This window comes from Prionailurus bengalensis, chromosome B2 (assembly GCF_016509475.1).
Source record: "Prionailurus bengalensis isolate Pbe53 chromosome B2, Fcat_Pben_1.1_paternal_pri, whole genome shotgun sequence".
Taxonomy (NCBI): domain Eukaryota; kingdom Metazoa; phylum Chordata; class Mammalia; order Carnivora; family Felidae; genus Prionailurus; species Prionailurus bengalensis.
This window is the reverse complement of record NC_057349.1, coordinates 34,586,853-34,607,503: the sequence shown is the minus strand read 5'-3', so window position 1 is coordinate 34,607,503 and position 20,651 is coordinate 34,586,853. Positions and strand designations below refer to the sequence as shown.

Sequence of the window (20,651 nt, the reverse complement as noted above, 5' to 3'; positions counted from 1 at the left end):
TTTCACCTTTGAAAGTCTTAAAAGTTTTGAGTGGGTGGGGAAAGACAACCCTGCTGGGTAGGTATTAGGTAATAGCCATGATCTATTCACATCCAGTTTTTCAGGCTTGACTAGAATCACTGGATATTTCCCATGACTTGCTCTCATTTCCCTGGATGTCTGTGAGAGAATAAGGTATAATCGTACAAGACCACCCACAAGATAAGCAAAGCAGGTTCTGACTTTGGCTTCATTATTAACTAGCCATGTCACCAAAACATTCTATAAGCTTCACTGTTTTCATCCATAAAAACAGAGGATGGTATCTGCCATTACGAAGCTAGACAAACCTTTCTCAAATAGGATGCATGGAAAAGCTCTCAAAAATCACAAAGCACTATACAAAAGACAAGTGATAAACGGGGAGATTGGTGTAAATCTCCCTTGAACAACTGCTTAGTTAGCATTTATTTAGCTCTCTAAGCTCATCATGCTCATCCTCCACTTTTGAATATACTTATTATGTTTTATTGTATGATTCTACTGATTTCAGTTACCTTTGTCATTTTGATTCAGTGAAATCACACCGTGTACTGTTTCTGGAATTCTACAAACTATTTTTTGCCTCCGTTGCCTAACTTCATTTGCACTTGACCTTCTGTGTCTTTCCATTTTTCTCCTCAGGAAGATACCACATCCTCCTCTTCTATCGTCAAACTTTTCTTTAGCTTTTTTAGTCCTGCAGAATTTTAAAAAACAAAGAATAATCCTGCACGCAGGTAGTACAGGTTTATTGTTTCTGGCAGAAAATACCGAAAAGACAAAAATCACCCATAATTCTTCTTCCAGACTTTCCTAAGCATAAACACATAAATATTTTTTTATTTTTCACAATTTGAAATTCTGTAAATACTATGCTGCATTTCTCAACATAACATGATTTTGGCTGTAGGTCAATAATCACACTCTTACATCATTTTCAATGGTACATATTATTCTGTTACATGGTTATACCAAATTTCACTCAACTGATTTTGTTTTATTGTTTTTTTTTATAATCTTTAACCCATATAGAATCTGTTTTGTATATAGCATGGGATAGGGATCTACCGAAATTCAAATGGTTAACCAATTAACTGCGTTAATGTATTCTGAAGAGTCCATTTTTTCCATACTGATTTGAGGTGTCACCTTCATCAAATACTGACATATGATAAATGCTTGACCTGGTTTTTACACTCTGTTCCACTGATCCATCTATTTCTGTGCCAATGTCATGTATAATTTCAGTTTAACAATCTTGCCATCATTTTTCTATGTCACTTATCTGGAAGTTCTAAAATGATATTTCTAAGTTGTCAACAGGGAAATGCTTTCTTCTGACTTTTAAAATTATGTCTTAACTATTTATGTTTTTTCTTCAATGAGTAATATATTTTATTAATTTAGAATTACTGTGATAAGAGTCCTAGAACATTACATTTAATGGATAGAAGTTGTACACAGATTCTCTGTACTAGTTTGTTACCCAGAATGTAGCTTTGTTCCTTTTTTTAAAAGATTTTATTTTAGTATTTTTTAAACGTTTATTTATTTATTTTTGAGAGAGAAAGAGCAAGCAGGGGAGGGGCAGACAGAGAGGGAGAGAGAATCCCAAGCAGGTTCTGCACTGTCAGGGCAGAGTCCGAAATGGGGCTCGAACCCACGAACTATGAAATCATGACCTGAGCCTAAATCAAGAGTCAGATGCTTAGCCAACTGAACCACCCAGGTGCCCCTAAAGATTTCATTTTTTTTTTTTTTTAATTTTTTTTTTCAACGTTTATTTATTTTTGGGACAGAGAGAGACAGAGCATGAACGGGGAGGGGCAGAGAGAGAGGGAGACACAGAATCGGAAACAGGCTCCAGGCTCTGAGCCATCAGCCCAGAGCCCGACGCGGGGCTCGAACTCCCGGACCGCGAGATCGTGACCTGGCTGAAGTCGGACGCTTAACCGACTGCGCCACCCAGGCGCCCCAAGATTTCATTTTTTAAGCAATTTCTACACCCAACGTGGGACTCGAACCCACAGCCCTGAGATCAAGAGTTGCATGCTCCACCAACTGAGCCAGCCAGGTGCCCCTGTTTGTTCTTTTTTTTATAGGAAGTAAAAATTTGCTTTACCTAAAAAGATAACTGCCATAACTCATTCCAATGAAATATTAAAAATGTATGGATAACTGAAACTATTAATACTAATTTTGCTGTTTATTGTTGAGACAATGTTTAATCAAATTTTTAATTCAAAAGTAAAACTAAGTTTACTTCAGCTATTTTAACACATACAAATACATTATGTGGATTAAAGATAGATTATGCAGTCTAGGTTAATATTGCAGCTACACCAGAAGACTGCTTCTGTGCAGAAAAAGAACTTATGATACTGTACTTCTTGAATACTGGTCAGTACATGCCCTTCTTATATACTCTCCCTATGAGCCTATGCAACTATTTAACCCCTAGTAAACACCAACCCTTCTCCCCTAACTGCTTTATCTTGTTTAGATTTCTTTTTAATTTTAAAAAAAAAATTTTTTTTTTCAACGTTTATTTATTTTTGGGACAGAGAGAGACAGAGCATGAACGGGGGAGGGGCAGAGAGAGAGGGAGACACAGAATCGGAAACAGGCTCCAGGCTCTGAGTCATCAGCCCAGAGCCCGACGTGGGGCTCGAACTCCCGGACCGTGAGATCGTGACCTGGCTGAAGTCGGACGCTTAACCGACTGCGCCACCCAGGCGCCCCTTTAATTTTTTTTTTTTTAATGTTTGTTTATTTTTGACAGAGAGAGAGCGAGCATGAGCAGGGGAGGGGCAAAGAGGGAGGGAGACACAGAATCTGAAGCAGGCTCCAGGCTCTGAGCTGTCAGCACAGAGCCCGACATGGGGCTCGAACTCATGGACCGCGAGATCGTGACCTGAGCCGAAGTCGGACGCTCAACTGACTGAGCCACCCAGGCGCCCCTTGTTTAGATTTCTTTTCAAAGAACTGATGCTATAAAATGTTTTCCCATTTACCATACCATTTCTTCACAAAGTCTCAAATTAAGGGAAGCTATATTTAACCATACCCTATCCTGCTTCTCCTGTATTTGCCAGCAAGTGCTTTGAAGCTAGACTAAATAGTTTGGTTCGTGATTCCACCACTTATTAGCTACGTGAATCTGGGCACATGACTAACTTCTCTGAGATTCCATTTTCTCATCTGTAAATTAATAATACCATCTATTTGGAAGAGCTATTTTAGGGATCACAAATACTTCAGATCAAGTACGATCTGTGGCATATGGTAAACACTGAAAAATTGTTAGCTGTTACTATTATTCATATATTCAAACCTAGCTTCAAGCTTATAAAAATCATACTCATAAAAGTTTTAATCTCTGCTTGTTTCTCCTTTCTTGCATTATTACCTAGCTACCACATTATCCCTCATCTCAATTCCAATACTAACAACCCCTTTATTTATCTGCGTATCTGTATTTTTTTGTTAAGTACTGGATTCTGAATATGTCTGTTTGCAGAGGTAATGAAATTCATTTATGATTCCACTGGTAACTCTTAATTTCAAATATTTACCGATAACAGGCATGTTATTTTTGTAAACCAAACCTGTAATTTTATAACTAAAACCTAGACAGCTTTCAAATGAATCTTTTGAATTGACTAAGCACTTTTATCAGCTAGGTTATTTTAATCTCTCAGAATTTAGAGACGTTTCTGGTAACCTCTTCAGACTGTCAACAAATTAGCGAACATATATAGTCAGCATGTATTTACCAAACATCTACTGTGTGGAACACACATAACACTGTGCCAGCAAAAAGGGGCAAAGGACTGTGGGACACCTACAAGGCTGATCCTAAGCTCCCATGCTGGTTAGGTGGGAATATGTGAAAAAGATAAATTTAACTAATACATACAGAATAAGCGGTCCTAAGCCTTGGTTTGATTGTCAGGCCTATCTTCCCAGAGTATATTAACATAGGCTCATTGTGGGGTCCAGCAGTTCGTAATTTTTTCTAAAAAGTCAACTTAGGGGCGCCTGGGTGGCGCAGTCGGTTAAGCGTCTGACTTCAGCCAGGTCACGATCTCGCGGTCCGTGAGTTCGAGCCCCGCGTCAGGCTCTGGGCGGATGGCTCGGAGCCTGGAGCCTGTTTCCGATTCTGTGTCTCCCTCTCTCTCTGCCCCTCCCCTGTTCATGCTCTGTCTCTCTCTGTCCCAAAAATAAATAAAAACGTTGAAAAAAAAAATTTAAAAAGTCAACTTAGGCAGCTCTCATATGCATTTAGGTTTGGGAATCATAAAAGAAACATAAAAGTCATAAAAATTCATATGAGAAAATCACCTCTAGCTGGTGTGCTTGGGAAAAGGAAGTCTTCATCAGACAAAATCTACACAGGGCTCTGAAGAGATTTTTCCCCCAGTTTTTGGACACTTCAAATCTTCAGGAAAATAGAAAAATCATTACAATCAGTACACAGGTGTATACCCCTCAGATTTACCAATGATCATCCTGCCTCATTGGGGTGCACTTTGCATTCCTTCCCCCTCCACAGATTTTCCAAATCACCTGAGAATGACAGATATCACACTTCATCCCTAATACTTCAGTATGCACAGTCTAAGAATTACAACATTCCCCTACAAAACACAACAGTACCATTTTCACATCTAAGAAAATGGACAATTCCATAATCTCAACACATAATCCATAATCAAATTACTAATTTGGTTTCATATTTTCTTTTATAGACTTTTCTGGGGATCCATAATTAAGGCTTGTTTCTTGCATTTTTTTTAAATGTTTTATTTATTTTTGAGAGAGAGAGACAGAGTACGAGTGGGGGACGGGGGGAGAGGGAGAGAGGGGGGAGAGGGAGAGAGAGAGAGAGAGAGAGAGAAAGAGAGAGAGAATCCTAAGCAGGCCCCAGGCTCTGAGCTGTCGGCACAGAGCCCAACACGGGGCTCAAACCCATGGACTGTGAGATCATGACCTGAGCCGCACAGAAGCTTAACCAACTGAGCCACCCATGTGCCCCTAGTTGTTCCAAATTTTTAAATCTCGTATAGTCCCTCTCTCCATCTATTTTTAAAATGAAATTTACATTTTAAAAGAGACTAGGTCAGTTCCAACATCCTGGATCTCAGTGTTTCCACACAAGTAAAAAATTTTCTCCTATGTGTCTAAACAAGAATACTACATAGATGGCAGCTGTATCCTTCCAAATGCCATCACATTAGAGACATAATGCCACCATACCCTACTATAGGGGAAAAGCTTGGCCACTTGGTTAAATGGTGACTATAGATCTCTCCCCGCTGTAAAGAGAGATGTAATACTCTATCTCCCAATAACCTTTCACCCAGTGGTTTTGGCAATCTACTGATGATTCTTGCCTGAGTCAGTTATTACATTTGGGACTACAAAATGAGGGCTCTCTAACTGTGTTGTTCCTCCTACATCTACTGTATAGCAGCCTTCCATGAAGTACAACTATTTCTACACTTTTCCTTTATTTCTCCCTTTTAAGTATCATTATGAACTCAAAGATTTGTTTTAATCTAGTATATTACAATAATCCATTACCATGATTTTTAAAAAATTGCCCCCAATTTTTGGTTTAAACTGTCCCAAATATGGCTAGTGGGGTTCTCTTCAAGCCATTGTCTGTCATTTTAACACAATTCTATTTGCTTTTGAGGCTACTTCTGGCATAAGATTTCTCCAAGCGCACCTTTTACCATCTCTGCCCCAGACCTGGAATCAGCCACTTTGCCAGGAGCCTTTGTTCCTTTTAGTGGGCAATGGCATTTATAAATCAGGATCTGAGCACTAACTGTCCTCACAGCTACTGGGTTGTCACTGCTTCTAGGCCATTTCAGTAGATAAAGCTGGGGACTTTTTTTTTTTTTTAAAACAAGCAAGAATTTACACTGATACTTTCAACTCAAATTCAACACTATAGTTTTTCTTTATATTAGCATCTTTTCCCTTACAATGAAAATCTTGGTTCATAAACTAGTTTCAAAATTATAATATCAATATTATTACTCACAATAAACATACTAAGTTTTAAGTCTACTGGGGGGGCAGTTCTTTTTGTCCTTTTGGCAATCTACTGATGATTCTTGCCTGATGTATTATCAGTATGATATGTTCAAGTTATTTTTTCTCTGTATGTCCTATAGGTTAGGTTTATTTCTCTCTACACTTACTATGTAAAACATTTACATGGTTTAAGTTACAGTGTTACAAGAAAGGAATGCTGAGAGAAGTGTTTTTCCCTTCCCTTTTCCCTCCAATCTTTCCCTATCTATTCCCTACAGATAACCAGTTTTATTAATTTCTGTTTATCCTTCATGTTTCTCTTTGAAGAAATTAGGATAAAATGTGTATATACATATAAATTCTTAATTCCTCTTTTTCTTATACAAAAGATGGAACAACATATCCAATCCTGTCCTTTGCGATTTTTACTTAACAATATATCCTGGAATTCACTCCAAACGAGTGATTAGAAACCACCCTCATTCTTTTTATAACTATGTAATACTCCACTCTGCAGATGTTAATATGTAGAACTTTGGTAGAGAAAAGAGGAAAGGGCAGGCCAGATAGTGCAGATGGCACAGAACAGGCAGGAAAGTAAAAGTGAACAAGGCTTTATCACTACATAAAATGGGGTGGGTGGGAGACTAATCAGGCTAGAGTGAAGGGTTAATGTGAAAGGGTGGGGAAATCAGGTTCACCATCATATCATACAACTCCAGGGAACCCCATCATCTAAGAAGCTATACAATGCACAACTTAGATAACTATACATACTGGCCCTGGGGAAGTTGAAAAACAAGATGGAGCCAACTTATGGGGGCCTTGAATTATAAAGTAAAATAGAATTTTGTCTTGTAGCCAAAGTTTTTACATATGGAAGGCTCATGTTCAATATGTTTGAAGATAAATGCTTCAAGATAAATACAGCCACAGATGGACTGGAATAGCTAAAAGAAGAGGCTATTGGAATTGTCTAAGTGTGAAATAACAGGATCTCAATAGGTTATTGTCAAGAAGGGTAGTACTTAAGACATAGTCCTCCCTTCATACAAAGAGCTTACAATCTAGTTGAGAAAAATCAAAACACGAGAGTTATACAATACAGAAAAGTGGCATTTTTGGAATAAGAGACCTAAGTGATTATATTGTCCAGTGGTTCTCAGGTCTAACTGATAGAGTTACATACAAGAACCTGTTAAAAACATACTCTTGGGCCCCATTCCCCAGAGATTCTGATTCAGTAAGTCTAGGGTAGGATCTGAGAATGAATTTTTAACAAGCTCCTCAGGTGATCCTGTAGACTAGCTATGTTTGGGAACAAATGATTTAGTATAATCTTTCATTTCATGGACGAGAGACTGAAGCACAACAATATTCTTTTTGAAGAATATTCTAGGAGACTTACAATCTTGGGGTAGAGAGGCCTTTATAATCAGGACCAAAAACCCCAAAGCTAAAAAAGAAGAGAAAGACACATGTGATTACAAACCCCCTCCCAAAAACAAAAAACTAAAAACTTTTGTATGGCAAGAGATCCTATAAAAAATAGATTTGAAAAATTGTATTTGCAACATACTACACAGAGTTATCACAATATTCAATGAGGGGTTATAAAAATGCATGAAACTAACCCAACAGAAAAATGGGCAAAGGATGGAAAGAGAGACATACCCAAAAGAGAGCTGGTGAAGCTGTATTAATAGCTTACAAAATAGAATTTAAGGCAAAAAACCGCACAAGTTGGAGAAGACATAAAATTCAAAGACGTCTATTGGCAGAACCACTTCTGTTCCTCATTTCTTCTATCTTGGAAGAAAGCCACAATGAGAGAAGACATGCAGGAGAGAAGAGGACATGCCAATTCCATGGAAAGGCTGGAGCTGATTCCTTCCCTTTTCTTTCCTTCTCCCCTATGAACTACTGAGGCCAGGCTAACAGGCAGGCAGATAAAAGCACGACAGTAGTCACAAGATCGTAATTGCTCGGACAGATTTTCCTGTCTTTTCTACTTGACATCCCCAATTTACTGCCCTCGGTACCTTTTTGTCAATATACCTTACGTCCAAGAACAGGTTTTATGCACAAAGAGGCTATATTATAGTTACTTGGATTTAAATTAAGACTTAAGACCTTGTGTTCAACTTGTAACTAAGACTGCCCTTACTTTCTGTTACAAATTTATCAAGTTAAAAAAACTACTATACTGGAAACAAAAAGATTTAAACAATATAATAAAAAATCTATACTTACCACCCAGTTTAAAATACAAAATATGACAATACAGTTGAATCCCCTATAACCACTATCCTAAGTTTTGTGTTTCCATCAAAGATTTCAAACTATATCTACAATCTTAACGTATTTTCTTTTTTTGTTCTAGCACTTTGCCTACCAAGCAAATCTTCAAGTAATGAAAAAACTGGTAAATCTAAAAAGTGAAACTGATGAATTCTAGTGTATCTCAAGAAGTTCTTAAATATTTCAACACTCTTTTCAAACAGCAAAGTTTTCTTACATCCTTAAATTAATAATTGAATCTAAAACCTAATGACTCAAGAACACATTTTACATTAGGATCACAAATTAATCAGCTGAGGTTGTTCAATATGTCAAATTACTACAAGCCCTACATCTTAAGTACAGATGGCCATAAACTTTATTCACACATATCTCGTATCACATATGGTTCTAAGTCCTTTATAAATGTTATTTAATAGTCACAGAACTTTATGAAGTAGGTGCCATTATTACCCTCATTTTATAGGTGAGGAAACTGAGGAAGAAAGAGGCTAAGGAAAGTTCTCACAGTCACACAGCTAATAAATAGTGAAGCCAGGCTTCAAACCCAGGCTTCTGGCTTCACAGTCTACTGTTACCATCATGTTATGTTACCTCTCCTTATAGGGCTGATTTACTTCATGATTTCTACGTAAACTGTATAGGTTTAGAAATATAATTCCAAGCCCAAGATCTACGGCTTGGGCATACAACCTTTCTGTGCCAATAATGGGCATATCTAGCACCTTTTCTGTTTAAATAGTTGCTAGGAGAGGACTTCTATATTACCTAAAAACTGGATAAATGAAATTCTGTCATTTCTACACATGGTGTTTCCATCTTTTGATTGGATTCAACGAGTTATGGTCATGCTAGTGACACCTTTATGCTAAGAACAATCCATGGCACATAACAGATCAGGCAAAGTCTATGACTCCTAAGAAGAAGTCAGTCAACATATTATAGAATCTCTGGGGTGAGTTCCCTAATGTCCAGGACACTCTTCTGCTTGCTAAAAACCTAAAATCCTATAAAGGAAGAGATACACAAGCTGTTAAAGATTACTTATACAAACTTCCAGGAAATATCAAAGCAATATGCTATTAGCAATAAGGTCTTGAAAAGAACAGTACAAGCCAGTGCAATTAAAAAATTTAAAGATGTATTAGTCAACAGAGTAGGCCATTTTACAGGAAAAAGCTAAGTGTGTGTATGGCAAGAAAGTGTGTATATGAAGGTCTTGGGGACAGACCCATGGATCAGTACTGTAGCTATAGATCATGTTGAAAACTCTGGAGACAATCCAAAATCATTGTGTGAGAAGATGGTTCAAGGCCCAGTACCAATTAGTGTCAAAGTTTTCACTGAATACTTAGCAGAAATGATAACAGTGCAGCGCACACACACACACACACACACACAAAATTACTCCAGTTCAAAGACACTTGACACTGACTGAGACATCATCAATCTGCTAATAGCTTTTTAGGAAAAAGAAACACTAGCATATTAGATACATATGTGACTTTAATATACATCAGGATTTCAAAAATATTGAAATGTGAAGGATTACAGTATATGTTAGTGTTATGTTTTCTTGAGAAGGACTATCCTTTGTACCTAAGTTACACCTGTAATTCTTTTTTTGATATTAAATGCTTTTTCTTTTATGAAAGAATGGTGACAGAAAATGATGGCCAGATTTCTTTTTAAATGGGCTTCCAATCTCTTCCCCCATAATTTTACCAATCATGAATCTCAAAAAATCTGGATCTCAATCACCTAGGACTAAAAAACACTTCTACCAGTTCAGTGTAACCTAACTAAAAATATCCAAAAATAAAAAGTCTCTTGGTTTGCTCACTCAAAAGCTGGAAAGCAATCCTTGGGGAAACATTTTTCTTCTTCTTGGGTTGAGCCAAAGTCTGCTTTCCTCCCCACACCCACCATGTCTTCCATGCTTAGTTTTAGTCCTATCCCCTGGAATAATACACCCTTCAGAAAAATGGGTAAAGCAGAAAAAACAACTGCTTGAAGGCATCAAATAATTAGTAAGGGAGCCAAGACTAGACCGGAGAGAAGCTGTGATGGTCAGTTTCATATGTAAACTTGCTCAGCCTACAGTCCTAGGTCAATGAGACACTAATCTAGGTATTACTGTGAAAGTATGTGGCAGATGTGATTAAAGTCTATAATCACTTCAATTAAGGAAGATGATCCTAGATAATCTGAGTGGGCCTGATCCAGTCAATTGCAAGGCTGTAAGAGCAGAACTAAGGTTCTCTGAGAAAGAAGAAATTCAACTGTGGATTGCAGCCTCAACAGTTCAGAATTCCAACCTGCCCTTCCTGACGGCCACAATCCTATAGGCCAACTCCATGATAACTATCTTAACATATATATGTATTTATATATAGATGGCATATATTATTGTCACGTATACACATAGAGAACCATAATCCATAACTAGAACCTTTCCATAAAGAAAACTCTAGGACCAAATGGCCTGACTAGCAAATTCTTCCACATCTTTAAGGAAGAAACTACATTAATCTTCTACAAACTCTTCCTGAGAATAGAAAAAGGAAGAATATTTTCCAATTCATCTTCTGAGGTTATTTTCTCTTATAAACATAAGCACAAAAATCCTAAACGTTATTAAAAACAATCAAATCCAGATATATAAAAAGGGATAATACATTATAAGGTTGGCTTAACATTCTAAAATTAATATAAAAATATAATTTACCACATTAAAGACTAATAAGAAATGTTTTAGATTAATAACTAAAACAGCAGTAAACAGTATGATTTATTAGGTTTAAAAAAGGCAGGTTAGAATAAATATATTCATGGAAAAAAGACTGAACATATTCATTACTCTCCCTTAATTGTAGGCTCATCATATGTGTTTTTAAATTGTATTTTATTGAATACTTCTGAGTCTCTAAGATAAGTGTTATTACTTTTAAAATGGGAAAAAAGGAAAACATTCTCTGTAAAAACAGGGAACTCCTCAAGAAAATATTTTTTTTAACGTTTATTTATTTTTGAGACAGAGCATGAATGGGGGAAGGGCAGAGAGAGAGGGAGACACAGAATCGGAAGCAGGCTCCAGGCTCTGAGCCATCAGCCCAGAGCCCGACGCAGGGCTCGAACTCACGGACCGCGAGATCGTGACCTGAGTTGAAGTTGGACGCTTAACTGACTGAGCCACCCAGGAGCCCCAGAACTTTTTTTTTTTTTAAAGCTTAAGACAGTTTAAGAGAAAGAAAATATTACTACATAAGAGATTTTGAAATTTTTCAATTTAGATGAAAGAACAAATACGCTTATGAAACAAATAAGGAATTTATTAGGTTAAAATATGTGGAATAGTTTCTTAAGCAGATTATTTGACAGGATGACAATAATTTGCTTTAAATCCAAATGCAATGATTTCATGCAGAGGCATGTGTTTCTTAGGGTACTCAACTGCAAGCATGGTTCTAAGTAACGGGTGGAAGGTAGGATAGGTAGGCAGGCACAGGATAAAGGATGTTGCTTCAGCCCCGGGGCACTGGGTGCTCAACAATGAGGGCAATGGAGCACTGTGATTACCTGGCATATAATTCTCTAAACAGACTGTTATGAGCTAAAAAAATGTGTTCCCCTCAAAATTCTGATGTTGAAGTCCCAACTCCTAAATCCTCAGAATGTGAGTGTTTGGAAAGTAAGATTTTAAAGAGGTAATGAAGTCATTAGGGTGAAGTCATTAGTTCAGTATGACTTTTAAGAAGAGGACATGAAGACACATACACAGAGGGAAGCCCACAGGAGACACAGTAAGAAGCAACCATTTATAAGCCAAGGAGGGAGGGAGGCCTCGGAAGAAACCAATCCTGCAGACATCTTGATCTCAGACTTCCAGCCTCCAGAATTGTAGGAAAAAAATTTGTTGGTTAAGTTAGTCTGTGGTACTTTTTAGGTAGTCCTACCAAACTTATATACAGAAACAACTGCAAAAATTCTATTTCATGCTCTACCACCAAAAAGAGATTTAGAACAAACACATGGAAGGAATCTTAGATGATTTTATGGTACAGACTGTGATCTTCATATAGAGCTATAGATCACTACCTGTTTTAAGGAAGTTAAATGTTCTTTTAATAATCTCAATAATATACTGCAACTTTGCTCTCTAATTTTAATAACAGTATTTCTCATTTGCATAGCATATACAATTTAAATTTTATTTGTATTTGTTACTTCATCTGATCCTTACAACCTTCTCTATGAAACAAATAGAAACCAAACCCTCTGGTCCCAGTCACAGATCTTTGCACTATTTGTACCTAGTATTTTCTAAAATTTTAGCAAGGTTCCCCCGGTTTTAGTAAGAACAGAGATAAAGTTTACATCTATACTTATCATAAAGCCTGAGTAGAAAGCACAATCTGAATCTAAAGAATACCTTGAAATAAAATTAAACAAACAAACAAACAAACAAACAAAACCAAAGCCAACATTTATTTCCTGAGAATTTACTATGTGTCAGGCACAGTTCTAAGCTCTTTACATAAATTAATTCATCCCTAATAACCCTCTGAGGTAGGTACCTATGACAATCTCTATTTCAGGGACATAGAAACTGAGGAGTATTTTATACAAGTTAGTAAATAAAGGCGCCAGGATTTGAACCCAGGAAAGCCTGGCTTCAATTACCACATTCTTAACTACTACCCAATGAAGTGAGCATAAATCTTAATGCCTTTGGAGGCAGGCAGATTTAAGTCTGAACAGACTGTGGGCAAACTTAAGCTGTTTGTATCTTAGATTCCTTGACTATAAAATGGAGATAATACAAGAACGGATGTAAAAGCATTTAGTACAGTGTCTGGCACATAATAATGTCTAATTATTAAGCACTGACTCTTCTAATTCTTTCATGAATATACAAGGACAATCCAATAATATTTAACTTGGGGACTGCAAGCAAAAATATCAAAAGGTTCTCTTTTTGCATACATACCTCTTTCCTTCTACCTTCCAGAAATGCATATACTACCCCAGTAACCTCATTTCCCTCATGAAAATATATTTAACCAGATTATATCAGTTTTATATTCTGTCTCCCGCAGAATACTGAGTAACTTTGATAAGGACAACAGTATAGTTATGTGACAACTTCAAAACATTCTGGACATTGCTCAAACATCTACTATTTAATAAAAATTCACCAGTATCTTAAGCTTAACTGAATTAAAAAAAAAAAAATACTGGGGCGCCTGGGTGGCGCAGTCGGTTAAGCGTCCGACTTCAGCCAGGTCACGATCTCGCAGTCCGGGAGTTCGAGCCCCGCATCGGGCTCTGGGCTGATGGCTCAGAGCCTGGAGCCTGTTTCCGATTCTGTGTCTCCCTCTCTCTCTGCCCCTCCCCCGTTCATGCTCTGTCTCTCTCTGTCCCAAAAATAAATAAACGTTGAAAAAAAAAAAAAAATACTAAGTTTGTAATGTCTTTGGGGAGTACAAGGTAACTTTTTGCTTTTATTTGAACTTTTACTACTTATTTCCAGCTTCAGAGTCCTTATTTTAGTACTCCCACTCTTCATGATTTGTATGTTTAGATCACATTCTCGTTCAATCTCCATTTTTCCAGCAAACACTACTTTTGTAGTCATGTGGAAGTCTTTCCATTTTCTTCATCTACTTATAACTGAATTTCTCTCAACCTTTTCCATTTTTGAAGCATTTGTCTTGAGATGATTTAGTGGAAGAACACTCAGCTAGGAGCCAGGAGTCCTTTCCTCTGCCACCTCATCACTCAGATTCTTTACCTGAAAGATGAGGACTCCACTATGTAAGTTTGTAATAGGTTTCCTTAGATCTCAAAGCCTCTGATTTCCACGATTCTGGGTCTTCCCGCAAGAGGTCATTCAGCATTCCAACAACTTCCCTAAGCTTTTTACTCCAGTTAGCCATGTAGGGACAGGCATGGTCAGATTCAGGGGCAGAGGGAAGGCACGGTAATCAGGAAGCCCAGGGCTATAGAAGGAAAGACACTGACATTCTGTAAGCCAGCAGAAAGAGATTAATGAGAGGAGACCAAAAAAAAGACACCCAAAACAGAAAAATGTCAAACCACCTAACTCTAACCTCACCCCTTCGTATCTATCTCAGGAGGATCTAAGAAACAGAAGAAGCTTTCAGCAGCACAGGTTACTCAGTCCTCATTTTCGTCTCAAGGAAGCAATGCAACTGTGTGCCACCTTTGCAATGTTGTTGCTCAAGTGGCCTCCTCCAGGGCTTTGCACAAAACAGGCATTACCTGGGTATCTGATGACTGAATTAGAGGTCAGCTGACCTGAAAGCCCTCATAAATGCTACCAGTACTGCTAGGTACCATGAACTCTGAGGGCTCAAGGCCACAGGAATTACATGGCACTGGCTGCCCTGGTTCTAATGGTCAGACTGGGATGAGAAGATGTGGCCTAATGGTGTCGCTTAAATTCTGATGATACTCGAAGCCGCCCCCAGAAGGAAAAAGCACAGATTAATAGGCGCTGGCTATCTCTCACCCACCAAGGCAGTATCAGAATATGTATGGAAGTCATTTCCTACCCTGGTGTCAGAGTCCAAGAAAGCACTACCTTTTCTTAAGTTTCCCTCTGGAGAAGCCGGCTTCTTGGCTTAGGACTGGTGGGAGGGGAAGGGAGAGTAAATCAACAACGGGGTAAGGGAGTTGGGCAGTTCTAAAAATTCTCAGGGCAGCCCCACGGTGGTGTTTCTTAAAGTGTGGTATAACAGACCAAGGAAGGGGGTGCCTGCTTAAAGTGCAGTTTCAGGGACCCATCACAGATCTCTAGAACCCAAATTCTGGGAGTGGTACTGGCATTTTTATGAGCAAACTTACACTAGTGAACTATTGCCCCAGAATTGGGGGATGAGGGGGTGGGAGGGATTGGGGTGAGGTTCTCTGGACTCCGGATTCTTTACGTTCGACTACACCACTTTGTTTTGGGGGACCATTAAAAAAAAACACCTCCGTTTCGCAGGTTAACTAACGCAGCTGCAGCTAGTTGCTCAACAGCTAACGGGGGCACAACGTAAGGACCTGGAAAATGCATTTTCACGAACTGCTTAACCAGTTCCTCCACGGCCTTGTTTATCCCATTTTGTTTGTTCACTGGCTTCGCGTTTAAAAACAAACCGGTTCAACGCAGGAATTTTTCAATTAAGAATCACACAGTCCAAAATCGAAGAGGTCTGTTGGTAGTGCAGAACGAGGCTTGTAAACCTGAAGTCACTGCTATAAAGAGCATGGTTTCACTTGAAAGAAAAGATCACCCAGATGCTCTGCCCGGCGCTTCTGCACTCAGAGCTACTAACGAAAAGCCAGCGGCAGAGAAGACTCCGAAGCAGGGGTGGAGTGCGAGCAAAACGCACTCTCCGCTTCAGGCAGAGTTTGATAAGAAGTGCGACCAACTACCTAATTTGTAAAGAGTTCGACTCACTGCCAGAAACCAACCCACCAACCAACAAAAAACGCGTCTGCAAACGCGTTATCAGTAAACACTCGGGGCTTTATCGTCATTTCTCTGCCGGCGGGACGAAAGCACCGCGGGCCTGCAGAAAACAGTCAAGTTACACTTCAGCTGTCCCCGCGGCTGTGCTCGCGATTTCCCGAGAAGGTGCCACCCCCTTCCGCGGACTGTAAGACTTTATCCTAAGCACGAAAACCGGCGCCCGAAACCCACTTGCGGACATTTTTCGTCGCGGGGATTTCAGTCCCCCGCGGCCTTTCAATTGGGGTCCGACTCGGCGGGCGTCCGCCCGAGCGGCGGCCCGAGGAGATGCCCCCCTCCCCCCGCCACAAAGGCAGAGTCCGGGCCCTGCCCGCCGCCACACTCGCCCTACCGGGTGCCCGCGCCGCCACTTACCTGACGCTCCCGCCGCGCTCTCGCGCTCGGGGCCCGAACCCGCCCGGGAGGCGCGCGCACACCGCGCCGCGAGGAGCCGCCGCGAGGAGCCGCCGCGGGGACCGGCCGTGCCGCAGCGGCGCGCGCCCCCCGCCCTGGCCGGCGCGGCCACGCGGCTGAGTCACCCGGCGCTTCACATTAAGAGTCCCCACGGCGCGCGGGGCACGCCGGGAAGGCCGGGCTCCCGGCCCGCCGCCCGGGCGGCCGCGGAGAGGTGTCCTCTTTCTTTCCTGACACGCCCCCCCCCCCACCCCCGTCCGTGGGAGGACGCTCTCACTCCAGCGCAGCTGGGGTGGATTCGATTTCTGAGCTGCGGATGCCCCCTCTCAATTATTAAAGGTATAAAACGGAAAGTTACTAGTTACCTGGGTTGTTAAATAATCTTCGCAAAGCCCCAGGACAGCAATACTTAAAGAGAATTGTGGAGCCCCGATCTCTCCGAGCGTTTGGGGGAAGGGGGTACGTAGCAAGAGTAACGGAGGTCCTTAAACACGTTTTGCTTAAAAACTATCCTGGATATACGTTCTGGCCAAAGAAAGGCGGGGGGGGGGGGGGGGAGCCTGGAGCCTGCTTCAGATTCTGTGGCTCCCTCTCTCTCTGCCCACCCCCGTTTACACTCTGTCTCTCTCAAAAATAAACATTAAATCAACCGAAGCAGATTATTGGAAAACTGGTTGTGCTAGTAAAATATTTCAACACCCGAAAAGCAATGTATGGTCCGTGTTCTATAAAACGGGTGCTGAAAACATAAAGGAAAGAAATAGCATCAATCCTTATTGTCTTGACTTTAATTTTTTTTTTTTTTTTTGAGAGAGAGAGGGAGAGAGAGCAGGGGAGAGGGCCAGAGGAGGAGAGAGAATCCCAAGCAGGCTCCATGTTCAGTGTAGAGCCCCACCACCTTGGGATCACGACCCCTCCAGAAACCAAGAGTCCGATGCTCAACCTAGTCACCAAGGTGCCCCTATTGTCCTCGTTTCTAGTGGCTTTTGTGTTTTTAAAAGTTATAAAGTTATATTGATTATGCAAACTGCTTTATTTTAAAATTGTTGAAAACCATATACGTTAATAGCATGATTTCTTAAATTCTGAGTCAACTTTTTTTTGTTACAAAAGTCTCTGGAAACTAATTTGGGGCTACAGATTAGGATTAGAATTGAAGTGGAAGGAATATGAGGAAACTGTTTTGATTCTCATTCCAATAGGTTGCAAATGGTTGCTGGATACTTGTATAGCAAAATTGCATTGTCAGGGTCAATAACTTTAATTTCGAAAACCGAAGCTATACATTTTTCATTATAATTGGATCTTAGAGGTCTTAGACAATCTTAGGATCCGAACTTTACAACCAAAGTAACATAGAGGATTGTTCAAACTAATGCCTTTATTTCCATTTCTATAAAGTACAATGTTATGCTTCCTTTCTGGAAAACTTTTTCTGCAGACTTGTAATATACAAAAATCTAGCACAAAAGCCAGACAAGTCATTACAGGCTAATGACTGCATCTTTTAATTAATAGTTAAGACTAAATTGTTCTCTTTTTGCCTATAATTTCATATAATGAATAGAATATCAGATCTAGCACTTTTTTGGGGTAGACACCAAGGAGGTGAAAAATGAGAAACGTATATTCACAGAAAGCACTGGTTTATGCTGATTTTTATCATTTATTTATAAGTTAATGTATCTCCAAACATGAATCTCTCAGAAGCATTCATATCTGAAGCTGAAAACCCTTTCTAATGTCACATTGGCAGACCTGGAATTTTCCATTTCCGTAATGGCTAATTCAGAAGGCGATACAGTTTATCTGATCAACTGTGATGAGTCTCCTTAAATATGATATCTACTACCAGCAAATTTTACAAAGCACCTTTTCCACTATTTTACATTGCTTAAAATTCTCAACAACTCTGGGAGATGGATTTTACTACTCAGATTACAAATGAGGAAAACAAGACATAAACAAGAATCTAAGGTCATTAAACTATGAAGTGGTGCTGGTGGGCTGAGAATCTAGATCATTTGCCCCCCAAATTCTTGCTCAGCATCCACTGAGCATATGGCAGTTCTGTCTAATAATTGCCTCCAGTTGAACTCCTCAGTGCCTCTAGGAAGCACCTTAAATGCCTTCAGCTGTTAACACCGAACCGTTTAAGGTTGATTGTATCTCAGAATGAAAATATTTTCAAAGCAATAACTATTATCAGTTATTGTATAAGAAACTAATTATCCTTTTTACATAGTGCATCGTATGTAGTAAATGTAAAAACAATGCAAAAATCCCAAGATTTTTGAACTCTCAAAGTAATTATATTTGCATTGTTAAAAACTAAATGATTTAGGTTGTATGATTTCTAGATCACTGTGGACGTACAAAAAAAAGGAGACTTTTTAAAAGACTAATCACTTTCATTTGTAAGTCCAAAATTGGCTCAAATGTAGATGTAAATAGCTATTTAATTTCTGACTTTCTGGAGAGGGGCTGGAGCCCTGCAGTTAACCCAAAATATATTCACAAGAATCCTTTTTCCTTCACTTCTATCAGTTCCCCTTTGTTAACAATCTCTTCATGAAAGTCACAAAGGAAACGAAGAGTGGACCTTGAAAACATAATCAACCAAAGAATCATGAATTTTAAGTTTTTAGTGGCTGGAATTTGCTACTGGATCTTTATTAGTATATATCTGCCTTACATACAACTTCGGTAAGCCTTTTAGTCTCACAATGTCTCATCTACAAATTCAACAAAACATGTAGCCACAACTCAAAGGTAGGATCTCAGGAGAATTATGTAGCCGAGGATAGCAGGCTTTCAACTTTAAAAAGTTAAATTTGGTTATTTGGGTAACCAAGTAAGAGATAAGGGAAAGTGAATCCGGGTAAGAGTATTCCACTATTAAGTAAAAGAGAAATGATGGAATATCCCAGTTTCGTTAACTCCCTGTGAATTAATATAGGCATTAGGCCTTAACAGCTAGGATCGTAAAAAGAGAATTAGACATTATGTACCTCCTGAGGAAAGACCACACCACCACTTCAAATGCTGCTAAAGAGATCAAACCTGAATCTGATATAGACTTGAGATCCCGCTGCCAGTTTGTAGGAAACCCAGGAATATGTTGAACTGTATCATGATCATGCAAAGTCCTCACTATGGGAAACTACAAGTCAAAGAGCCTCCGTTCTTCAAGATTATAGAGTTAAAAAAAAATGACTTAAAAGATATATCAAAAAAAAATTTTAACTGTGTTTTGTGTGTTAAGGGAGAGACTATACTGTCTAGGAGTGAACATTTGGGTGGAAAAATCATTAAAGAAAAAAGGAAATGAAAGTGATGCTATAAAAGTTAGGATAATGGTTACTTACAAGGTGCTGGTGGTAGCAAATGATTGAGAAGGGACCCTTGGAAGGAGCTTCTAAGGGTAGGTAGCAAAGTTTCTTCACCTGGGGATGGTGTTTGCCTTAGAATAATTTAAGGTAAATATTTCCTTTATAGTGTCTTCTGTTTCTGTGTTTTATTTTATTTTATTTTATTTTATTTTATCTTATTTTATTTTATTCTATTTTATTCTATTTTAATGTATTTATTTTGAGGGGGGAGGGGCATAGAGATCATGAGAAAATCCCAAGTAGGCTCCACGCTCACCGCAGAGACCAGTGTGGGGCTTGATCTCACGAAACATGAGATCGTGACCTGAGCTGAGATCCAGAATTGGACATTTAATGGACTGAGCCACCCAGGCGCCCCTCTGTGTTTTATTTTATGATAAAAAGATTAAAAGGAAAAAAAGGTTGGAGAGACAGGCCAGTCCTACCCAAGAGCTGAAATGTATTTTCTCCATACCTAGCTATTTTCCAATGTATCCATTTGGTTTCCTGGAACACTATTAAGGCTAAATTATTTAAAGAAGAAAAATGCTTAAAAAAAAAAAGCCCAAATCCTTGGGAAGACAGTCTATGTTGTAATACAGTTTTGAGTTATTGTCTTTTTTTAGACGGTAAGGGATAAGTAGGTAGTAGAGTATATTTTGAGTGTTAGAGAAAAGGTAAATGGAATGATGAAAGATAAGGAACAGTTCCCTGAAACTTAATGGTTAGATTCCTATAATGGTCAGGAGAGTAATCTATAACATTTCCCATGGAGATTTTGATAGGGGCAAGAGCTCCCTCCCTCGCTCTCTCACATGGGAGGACAATTCATCTCAGAATTCTTGAACTTTTTAAAAGGGCATAGAATGCTTAGCTTGAGACTCAAGAATCAAATAAACCTCTGTAAATAGAAGTCCTATGGGGAGCCAGAATAGGAGAGTCAGAAAATGTAGAAATACGTTAGCCTGGGGCTA

At 39.2% G+C, this 20,651-nt stretch overlaps 1 protein-coding gene across 2 annotated transcripts in view; it reads right to left on the bottom strand.

Annotated features, from left to right (window-relative positions):
- Window positions 1-16,440, bottom strand: part of KCTD20 (potassium channel tetramerization domain containing 20) — a 38,001-nt gene extending 21,561 nt beyond the window's left edge. Inside the window, exon 1 of one of the 2 annotated variants that reach the window (XM_043592988.1) lies at window positions 16,268-16,440. The gene's annotated coding sequence lies outside the window, so the exon portion shown is untranslated. The remainder of the gene's footprint in view (window positions 1-16,267) is intronic. The other variant, XM_043592989.1, reaches the window with a different exon arrangement.
- Between the last annotated feature and the right edge of the window lie 4,211 nt (window positions 16,441-20,651).